Source organism: Cynara cardunculus, unplaced genomic scaffold, assembly GCF_001531365.2.
Source record: "Cynara cardunculus var. scolymus isolate 2C unplaced genomic scaffold, CcrdV1 Un_Scaffold_1076, whole genome shotgun sequence".
NCBI classification, from domain to species: domain Eukaryota; kingdom Viridiplantae; phylum Streptophyta; class Magnoliopsida; order Asterales; family Asteraceae; genus Cynara; species Cynara cardunculus.
The window spans coordinates 107,371-119,322 of NW_020200674.1; positions in this window are offsets into that span (position 1 = coordinate 107,371).

An 11,952-nucleotide genomic window follows, 5' to 3' on the forward strand; every position below is an offset into this window, starting at 1 on the left:
CCATTCCTTTGGACCTCTCTAGCCCTAAAGCTGGAATCAGCTATAGAAAGTGTAGACACTGTGGTGAAACTACATATATTTCTAGTAAGTGTCCTTCAGCTACCAAGGCTGGTTCGCCAATTAAGGTAAACAAAGTAACCAAGGCTGAAAAATCAACCAAGGTGAAATCTGCCACTAAAGTTATGAAAACGACTAAGGTGAAGAACCCCACTGATGCCTCTTCTTTAGGCTTAACAAAGACACCTGCTGACCCTGAGCCTTCAACGTCAGTGGATGTTGCCTCTAACTCTGCTAGACCCAAAAAAATATGGGTGCCAAATCGATATTAATCTGTGTTCATGTGCATAATGTCAAAAGCATTTGGTATATTGATAGTGGATGCTCAAGACACATGACTGGAGAAAAATCCTTGCTCGTTGACTACCAGGATGAAAGTGGCCCTTCCGTAACCTTTGGAGAAAATGGAAAAGGATATTCCAAGGGATTTGGTATATTGACTAATGGTGCAACTACTTTCAAACGTGTTGCATACGTTGAAGGACTGAATCACCATCTCCTTAGCATTAGTCAACTGTGTGATAAAGATTTCAAGGTGAAATTTTCTAAGAATTCATGATTTGTACTTGACAAAGTTGATAAGGTTACTCTTATAGGATCTCATCTAGAGAACGTGTATATCATCTACATGGATTATCCTCTAACTGAGAATAATTGTTTTCTCTCTAAAGCCTATTTAGACATCAACTGGCAATGGCACAAATCCAAGCATGTGAAAAGGAAAAGAAGACAAAGGCTAGCTTCAAATCCAAGCAAGTCTCTTTAGTGAGTTCTCTTCTTCAGTTACTACACATGGATCTCTTTGGTCCAGTCAACATGCAATTATTAGCTGGAAATAAATATACACTTGTCATTGTCGATGAGTATTCAAGGTACACTTGGGTCTTCTTTCTCAGATCTAAAAGTGATGCACTTGAAGAAATCATCTCGTTCATCAAACACATAGAAGTACTGAACAACATCAAAGTATGATATATTAGAAGTGATCATGGCAGTGAGTTCAAAAATAGTACTATGGATAACTTCTTTGAGAACAAGAGAATCTCACACAACTTTTCATCTGTGAGAACTCTACAACAGAACGACGTCACTAAAAGAAGAAATCAAACAATCATTGAGACTGCTTGATCCATGCTCAACGAATCCCATCTCCCTACTCAATTATGGGCTGAAGCTGTCATTACTGCTTGCTTTACTCAAAACCGATCGTTGATCATCAACAGATTCAAGAAGACAGCTTATGAACTCTTCCAGAACAGAAAGTCCTCTCTCATTTTTCTTCATATATTTGGTTGCACTTGTTACATTCTCAATAACAGAGACCATTTCGATCCTAAAGCTAATGAAGGATTTTTTTTCTTAGATATTCTTTAGTATCCAAAGTCTTCAGAGTATTCAACAAACAATGACAAACTATAGAAGAAACTATCCATGTCACCTTGATCAATCTCAATCACCTATCTCTAAACCCATCTATAATGATGATGAAGAGTTAGAAAGCTGGATGATTTCTCACTATGAACAATTTGAAGCTTCCTTCGGCATGCAACCCTATGCTGACCCTCCAGAAGCTAACGAATATCCATTTATCATTCCAGATGTGACTAATAACCAAGGCGAATTCTCTTCAGGGATTGATGTGGTGCCTATTACTCACTTACCCCCTTCTACTTCAAACGCTGACCTTTTAGTTGCTAAAACTCCTTCAGTATCTGAACCTCTATCAGTCGTTGAATCACTTACTGAGGCTCCTTTAGCAATTCAACCTATTGCTGAAGAATCTATTGCTGAAGCCTCATCCTCTTTACTTGAACATCCAACCTCAGATGATAATCCTCTACTAGCTCAGCGATAGACTAGAGACCATCCAATATATCAAATTCTTGGTGATCCAAGTGTAGGTATTCAGACATGTCGAGGTCTAGGTAATATCTATCTCTTTGTCAACTTTTTCTCTTTAGTTGAACCCAAGAAAATCAATGAGGCTATCTCAGACCCTAGTTGGGTCATTGTGATGCAAGAGGAACTCATTGAATTTGATAGAAACAAAGTCTGGTACCTTGTCCCACGTCCATCTGACAAAACTACGATAGACACCAAATGGGTTTATCACAATAAGTTAGATGAACAAGGAGTTATGACCCGTAACAAGGCTCATCTTATTGCTCAGGGTTATAGGCAAGAAGAAGAAATCGATTATGATGAAACCTTTGCACCAGTGGCTAGACTCAAAGCTATTCGACTCTTTCTAGCCTTTGCTGCCTATAGAGACTTTAAAGTGTTTTAGATGGATGTAAAGAGTGCTTTCCTTAATGGAAAACTTTAAGAGAAAGTTTATGTTGAACAACCTCCATGGTTTCTTGACCCTAAGTATCCAAATCATGTCTATAAATTGGATAAAGCTCTTTACGAGTTAAAACACCCCCCCGGTGCCTGGTATGATACCCTTTCTTCATTTCTCATCTCTAAGAAATTTGTACGTGGAGAGCTTGACCAAACCCGATATTTTAGGAAAATTAAGGGTCATATCATTCTAGTCCAAATATATGTTGATGATATAATATTTTGTGTGTCCCACAATATGATCAATCTTCAATAATCAACATGAACAAATGGCAATCTTCATATGAACATGAAGAATACTATGAAGGTCTTGGGAGAAAAAGTCAATTTGTCAATTGTAGTATATTTCACTCAATGTACATATTACAATTAAGCTCCCTTCTCTTCTACTCACTACAAGGCAAAACCTATTTATAGGTCAAACAATAAAGACACTAGTCAAAGTCAACAATGACTTACAAAGTCAAACACTCTAAAAATTACAATATTAAACTTTCAAGACGAATACAATTTAACTGTAAAATTCAATCCTAACATTCTCCCCCTTTGTATTTAGGCTTGAAAGAGTTTGTACTCTTTGAATCCCTTTTGAACTTTGACGCTTTAAGCTCTTTATGAGTTCTTGAAATCTTCAAAACAATCTTCTAACATTCTTCTCTTTATGTTCTTCAGACAATCTTCTGTTAAGAAAATCTTCCAACATTCTCCTCCTCGAATGTAGAACAAAAATGATCTTCTCTTTTCACAATGAAGAACAATAACAATAACAGTCTTCAGCAACAATCTTCAAGATATGATCTTCAAAGAACTTTTTCAGAATAACAATCACTAACAATCTCTCTATTACAAACATTCTCCCCATTTGAGAAATCTTGCTCAGTGAACTCTTGTAAAGATGTGATCTTCACATTCAATATCCCTCAAACATTGTAGCACAAGAATAATCTTCAGTCAATGCATTCACACTCCTTTAGTCTTTTGCCGATTCCTGATCTTCAGAATTGATTATTTCATTCATTATATCATACTCCCCCTTATGATGAAATGAGAAGCATTTGCATCATACACCAGAATGAATGAAATTTTCAGCGTATGCTGTCAATTCGTAAAATTGTAAGCAGATCTTTTCAAATCCACTTGTATAATCTTTACAGATTAATAAGATGGGAAAAAAATAACCAATTTCAACTTATGAAATTGTTTTCAATCTTATAAAAATATTGACCTGTGAATATAACAAATATATTTAGTATAACAAATGTACTTCATATATGAGACTTTTTGAGGTTCATCTCATCAGGACTTCCATTCAATCATCGATAGCTTAATAATATCATATCTATGAATGTTTCGGCAAAATAATATATAATTTGGAAAATCTATGTAATGTAGAAAAATAAAGCAACATATGCTTTTGTTTAGGCTCAAAAAGATAAACCATGTGGACTACACAAATTTATCTGACTCAATTCGTGATGAAAAATACTTGAAGGGGGACATATATCCTTCTTTTTCAATATCAAATTTCTCCGAATGAGAAACTGATAGATTGTGAACTGCATGCCCCAAGTGTTATTGAAACACTAATCTGTTAAGAGATAAAAGAGTAGCTGGTGGGGTAGTGACAAGAATTTGCTTGGGCTTTGCTTTTTTCAATATTAGTCTCGAAAGAATTGAGAACTAATAGATGTCGTTGGTTGCCCAGTTTTTAGAAGTTTAGAACAAGATTCTTTTAATTTTTTTAATCGTGACACAACTTTCATCAATTCTTTTGGTTCACAACAGCTACCCCTCTCTTTTTCATTTTAAGCTCTACACACAAACCCATGTTGTATTTAAGCTCACTCAGATATGGTTGTCCTCATGGGTAGGTCTGTTGGTTCTTACATTTCATTGAGGTATTTATGTTAATCACTCAGTCCCTCCTAAGATAACAGTATGTTCAAATGATCACAATTATTATTGCTATGAAGCACAATTGATCAGATAAAAATTGATCAAGAAAAATATAGCGTTTAAGCACAAACAAAAATCAAGGAGTGACATTCAAACAGATTATTCAACGAATGTGAGAAAAACGAATGAAGATCTGTAAGTACAAGTTTACAGATTCTGATATCCAAGGAATAATGAAATATGTATCAATCAAAGAAAAAAAATTCAGAAAACAACTTTGAATACAAATGAGTGTATTATCACCGAAAATGATCTTCATATAAAAGACATAATAATAACAGTTTGAATAATAGCTTAAGCAGGTATTTGAATTGTGTATGATGAGAAATTACGCAAGTAAAATCTCAGGAAATACCTGCTCAGGAAATGTACTTGTTTCAGAAATTAATTCAATTTCCAAAAATATTTATTAGAAAATATCCAGAGACTCCCCCTAGAAAATGGATTTCAGTAATATTTCATTTCAGCTTAAAATACCAAAAAATGGAAACATTTTGGCTCGGGTCCTGAACTGTGTTGTTCAGAAGCCATATACATTTCAGCACGGGTCCTGCACTGACTTATTCAGAAACCATATAAAATTTAGCATGGGTCCTAAATGGTTGTGTTTAGAAACCATTTTTGGACAGAATACAAACTCCCCCTGCAATTGTGTATCATACAGATGATTTTCTGATGAGAACAGTAATGACATACATGTAAAAAACAAATCAGATAGATTTTGGTACCCAGACGAACTTGGGTCCTATTTTGTTAGTATCAGGTTGGGGTATGTTGTAACTACCAAACCATCTATTTTTATTAGATGTCTTTTTTTTAGCACTCTTAAATGGTTGATCAGATACACAATAGGACCCATACCAGTTGTTATCATACCTGTTGAAATTATTCCTGCTTTTCTGATAGCTGTTATCTTCATACCACCTGTTGTACCTATCTCGATTGACAAAATCAGTGGTTCTGCATGTTGAGCACATGATTATTCTCTTTGTATGATCCGATCATTAGTAGATCTCACAATACAAGGAAGAATAGGGTTAGTAACAACATAGTTATGAGACGAAACATAATCAACTTTATTAACCCAAACATTTTTAACTTTGAATGATAATTGGATGATCCAATGACATAACCTTGATAATACTGATGTGAAGAACTAGAATAGTTCTTAGAAACAGTTGATTTAGGGCTGCTTGAATAAATGTTAGATTTCAAGCTAGAACAGTCATAAAAGTTGGTTTTACATTGTGATTTAGAACCAGTTGGGCTTTTAGCACATGCAAAGTCTTTTACTTTCTTTAATAACTGGTCTCTTTCATCGGCAACTAAATCGTACTTATTTTTAAGTTCTGTTCTCATGTTCAATTCAGTTTCAAGTTCTGTCTTTAGATCAAACAATTTCTTTGAAGTATCCATAAGTTTACCTTCTAATCCTTTCTTCAGCTTTTCAAGCATTTTCCTTTCTTTATCAAATTTCTTTCTTTCTTCATCTGAACTACTCTTATCATTTTTAGAAGTAATGTCGAGCCATTTCTTCTTTTCTGCAAGATCTTTGGCAATTGCTGCATATTTCTTAGAGTGATTCTCTTTTCAAGAGCAAACCGTTTCTTTTCTTAATCCAGTGATTTCTACTTTTATTTAGCACTATTAAGCAATTCCAAATTCTTGCTTACAGATTCTTCTTTAATCTCTTTCTTTTCTTTATCAACCTTGGCTCGTTCCAAGATGATAAGTTGTTCAAAATCAGAAATTTGCTTTAAAAGCATTTTGGCATTCAGCTCCAACGAGTTAATCTTATTCTCAAAAGATATTCGTTCAGTACCAAATCTTTTCTCAACTTCTATTATCCTTTTCTTCTCTTTCTCCAAAACTTTCTTTTCAGCATCTAAACTCTTCTCAGCTTCTAAAACCTTATCTCTCTCTTGATCCAGTAATTTCTTTATATCAATCAATTCACTATCCGATTTATAAAGTTTCTCTGTAAGCTCTTTAGTATATTTATTTTTCTTTTCTGCATAGTTCCTCTCAGCATGCAGTTCATTTTGAACTGTTTGAAGTTTATTAAATAAATCTTTATTTGACTTGCTCCAAACTTTTAACTCTTCATATGATTCTTTTCTTACAGAATTCAGAGTTTTCTCAAGTTTTTCAATGTTATGCAAAAAATCTTCTTCAATACTTTCTCACATTGCTTTATTCTCTCTTCTTAAATCTTTAACAAGATCCTCGTTAAGAAAATTCTCACGAAATATATTCACATATTTCTCTTTATATTCATACATAATTTTCTCCAATTCAGAAATCTTTTCTTTCAGCTCCTTATTTTCTTTTTCAAAGAAAGATGTCATTTAAAAATTCAAAGATTGATCAAAAATTAGAGTCTATGCAGTATTTGAAATCAGACAAAGAAATCACAATCCAAATATATCTCACAGATAAAATCAGTAGTCGCATAAATTTCTCTGAAAATCTCAAAAACTGTTCAGATTGAAAAAAATCAGGCAAAACGGTCAAAATCAGTAAAAACTGTTAAAACAATCAAAAACTATTAAAACTGTTGAAAACAGTTCACAAAATCAATTCACAACTCAAAACAGTTAAACTGCTCAAATTACAGAAATTTGGTGAAATTCAGATAAAAAATTGAAATTCAGATAAAAACTGATCAAAATGAAGAGATATGAAATCTGAATAAAATCAGTTTTGAAAATGTCAAAATTTTGGCAAATAAAAGCTTCAAAATCAGACACTGTGATGTAAGAGGATGCTCAAATCGGATGATTTTGAAAAATAGACTAAGAAAACCAAAACCGGACACATTAAAAAAATGGCTAAGGGGGTGTTTGGTTTGCCGGAATGGATTGGATTTGAGGGGATTTGGATTTAAAATCCAGGAAATCCCGTGTTTGGGTTGCTTAAGACATAAGGATTTGGAATCCTGGGATTGGATAAAAATCCATTAGACGCGGGATTTAGAAATCCTTTGCAAAACCGCGGGATTTCAAATCCAAATCCCATGGGATTCCTCTTCATCGCTTCCACACGATTGCACACACTCTTCATCGCTTCCTCTCAATTGCACAGGGCCTCACTCTCCATCGCTTCCACACGATTGCAGATGGCCTGAATACTCTCCATCACTTCCTATCGATTGCTTCAACCAGCTTACGAGACATCGCATACCTTACACCTGGCCTAATCCATCGCTTCCTGTCGATTGCTTCAACCAGGTTACGAGACATCGCTTCCCTCACACCCGCCCTAATCCATCGCTTCCTTCCCTTCGGCCCTAATCTATATATCTCCCTGTTCCCGTAATCAGAGGTAAGTTCTTGATTCAATCTCTATATCTCTCTGTTCTCAGTAGTCTGTATCCAATTTCAAGAACCTAATTTATTGATTGYGTTCGTATATAAACCCTAATTACAGTACACGGATTTATGATGTACACAGACCACTTATATGCTATGTCCAAAAACTTACACAAGCATCATCCAGGATCGAGAATGGTAGTGCAAATTCAACAGCACCTGGTATGATTGACCAGCTTGGGTTCAGCTCCTAAAGAAAGTACCAACCTGGCTGCCCAAATACAAAATAGAGAATTAGCAAAAGGAAACTGAAGTAAAGTTAATATTATTATGAATCATAAGATATGCCTTGCTTTTCACATTAAGAGCAATTTCACAACTTTTGAAGTAGGTTAACTAAAACTAATGTGTTCAATTTCACAAGTTGAACAGATCCTCCACAGCCAGATACGGTGGACCCATTCATTCCCAGATGATCGCATGGACTGAGGACTTTCACCCTGTCTTTTAAAAATTGCACCAGGTCTCGGAAAACTGTGTGAAGCATTGTGTCGTTGCGGAAGACCAAGTTTTGAAAGAACAAGTTGGTAGTCAAATGTATATGTCAATGTTAATATCAAATATATATGTATTTTGAAAATGTTTGTTGATTAAATATGTATTTTGAATGAAAATGTTTGTTGATTAAATATGCATTTTGGATGAAAATGTTTGTTGATTAAATATGTATTATGGATGAAAAGGTTTGATTGTTAAATTTTTAGGTTTGTTGGTTAATTAGATAGATTTAAGAAAATGAAAGAGATTTGGTGATTAAAATAATTACAAAAAAAAAAAAAATCTAAATCTAAAATCCTACAAACCAAACAGAGGAATGGATTTCACATCAAATCCAAATCCTGCAAACCAAACACAGGAATGGATTTTAAATCCAATCCAATCCAAATCCCATGAAATCCAAATCCCTCCAGGAATCCAAATCCCTCAAAAACATTCCTGCAAACCAAACGCACCCTAAGTCTTTTGCTGAGAAAATTGTAATCCGGACAAGGGGTTACCGAGGAAACTAAGTCACTTGCCGAGGATCACTAATCCGGACAAGGCAGTTGCCGAGGATGCTAAGTCGCTGGCCAAGGAACACCTAAACCGGATGATGAGGTGAGCGAGGAAGATGCAAGGAAAAGCTACTCGCGACCAAGTCTTGAACGAGGAAGGTCAAGCTCGGACAAGGCTGTGTCCGGGGACTCTCAAGCCCGCGTAAGCCTATGCCCGATAAGTGGCTAAATCAGACAGTCTCTTGTGCAAGGTAGAGCCTAAATCGGTCAACTTTTGAACGAGGTAATCCTTGAATACGATCAAGCCTTTGTGCGAGTTACCTTACCTTGAACCTGGGTGACTTTGTGTGCGATTTAGACAGAAACCGGCTAGGCCTATGACCGAGTTACATCAAATCCGGATGGTGTGGTGACCGGATTACAAGATGGAAAAATAGCTAAGTCTCAAGTCCGACCAAAAGGTTAAGCGATGTAGCCTTGAATACGGGTAAGGGGTTGACCGAGATTTGCAAGAAAATTGGCTAAGTCTATAAGCGATTTAGACTCAACAAAATGGTTAAGTCAAGAAATCCGGGTAAGCCTTGTTGTATGATTTGACCAAGAATCTGACTAAAACATGTCAAAAACACAAAAAAACAATAACTTTTTCACAAAAATTTGGATCAAAATCAGATTTTTCATGAAATTTTAAAGAACACCAAACTTTTTCAAAAATACAAATCTAATCAGATCTTTAAAACGAACGATCAAAACATGAAAATTTGTGAATAACAAAGATTCATGAATCGATTACGCACACATTGATCATCATTTTAACATCAAATCATCAAAAAAAGAAAGATTTACGAAGAAATTTGAAGAAATATGAAGAACATAAGATGAACATAAGATGAACAATAGATAAATTTCTAGAAAATTTCTTCAAAAGATGATTTCTTCAATTCGATTTCACTGCATTTGGCTCTGATACCAATTGTGTGTCCTACAATATGATCAATCTTCAATAATCAACATGAACAAATGGCAATCTTCATAAGAACATGAAGAACATTATGAAGGTCTTGAGAGAAAAAGTCAATTGGTCAACTGTAGTATATTTCACTCAATGTACATATTACAATTAAGCTCCCTTCTCTTCTATTCACTACAAGACAAAACCTATTTATAGGTCAAACAATAAAGACACTAGTCAAAGTCAACAATGACTTACAAAGTCAAACACTCTAAAAATTACAATATTAAACTTTCAAGACGAATACAATTTAACTATAAAATTTAATCCTAACATATTAGGTTCTAGTAATCCCTCTTTGTGTTTTCGGTTCAACGAATGAAGAAAGAATATCAGATGAGCATGATGGGAGAACTAACTTACTTTCTAGGTCTTCAGATTAAACAATCAGATAAATGTATCTTTATTAGTCAAAGTGAGTATGTCAGAGATATGATGAAAAAGTTTGATCTATCAAATAGCTCATCTATGAAAACTCCAATGGCTCCTTCTCTCTCACTGAACAAGGATCCAAATGGAAATCCTGTAAACGTTACCAGTTATAGAGGAATGATAGGGTCCCTGTTGTATCTCACAACAAGTCATCCAGATATCAGTCTGAACCTAAGGAATCCATCTGATTGTTGTAAAACGCATCTTCAGATATCTGAAGGAAACTCCTAACTTTGGTGTTTGGTATCCCAAGGGTTCAGGTTTTGAACTTATTGGTTATTCGGATAGTGATTTTGCAGGTTGCAAAATTGATAGGAAGAGCACCACTGGAGGCTATCAGCTTCTAGGTGGAAAGTTGGTAAGCTGGACAAGTAAAAAGCAAAATTTAGTGTCCACATCAACTGATGAAGCTGAATATATTGCTTCTGGAAGTTGTTGTGCCCAAGTTCTTTGGATGAAAAACCAATTCAACGACTATGATCTTCAGCTTTCCAAGATCCCTATCTATTGTGATAACACTTGTGTTATTGTTATTGCAAATAATCCTGTTCTTCACTCCAAGACCAAACATATTGAGATCATATATCATTTTATCAGAGATCATGTTATGAATGGTAATATTGAACTTCACTTTATACCTACTAAGTACCAACTGATTACCAGCTCGCTGACCTTTTTACTTAGCCTCTTGATGAGACAAGATTCATCATCTTGATCAGCGAACTCGGAATGTTGAACGTTGAGGATTAATCCCTCCAGCTATAAGCAATACTTAGCAAATGAAATGATTCAATGTTCTTACTTTATAACTGAAGTCTTAAGTAAATATATATTTTCTCTCTTTAAGGTATGTATACTTATCTTTCTTTCAAAACTTAAAACTATCACTGAATCTTTTCATATTCAGTGATCAAACTGTTTTAAAAGAAATGTTTTCAGTGCTCTTTCTACCACTGAGCTTTTTATAAACAAAACCACCACTGACTCTTTTCTCAATCAGTGATCATAGTGTTTTAAAAGTAAAATTCCTTTAGTGAATTTCCTTATCACTGAATCTTTTAAACTTATCTTTTCTATAAGATATTTACTTAAAATCTAATGCTGAATATTTTATATTCAGTGACTCTATTCTGTTTTAAAGGACTTAAACTTTTTTGTTTAAAAGAAAATGAAAATTGAACGGTCATATGACGTCATTTCTTTTTAAATCATATACGATTTTTTAAGACACGCCTATCAATCTAACACACGTGACCTTTTGGAATTACATCCAATTGTGGATGAGAACGTGCTAATCCTTCATTATTGTACATCTTTTCAAGTCGTATTTCCCTTTCTCTTATTTTCCACTTTCTCTCTCCTTCTACCTATAAATATGAGATATCTTCTTTCATTTTTTTGTTTACGCCTACAAAATCTTGTTGAACCTCTGCTCTCAAGAATTTCGCAAAGCAAGAACTTGAAGAACTTTCAGAAACCCCTTTTCAACCTTTCTCTTCAAATCTCAGGTTGATAATATTCTTTCTTTATTTTGAACTTTTCTTCTTCTATGAAACTCTTGTTAGATTCTTTAAGAACTTGTTCTCTTGAATGACTAACAAACATATTATTAACTCATTCTATTATTTTTTATAATCTAAGTTTTAAAAGACATATTCATCATGAAAAACCCTAAATATTTTTTTGTGTATTTTCCAAAAGAAGTTTTCTCTTTCAAAACTTACAGTTTACATTTCTAACAAACCTGTATTATCTTTTGTTTTCTCTTATATAAACAGAAATGACA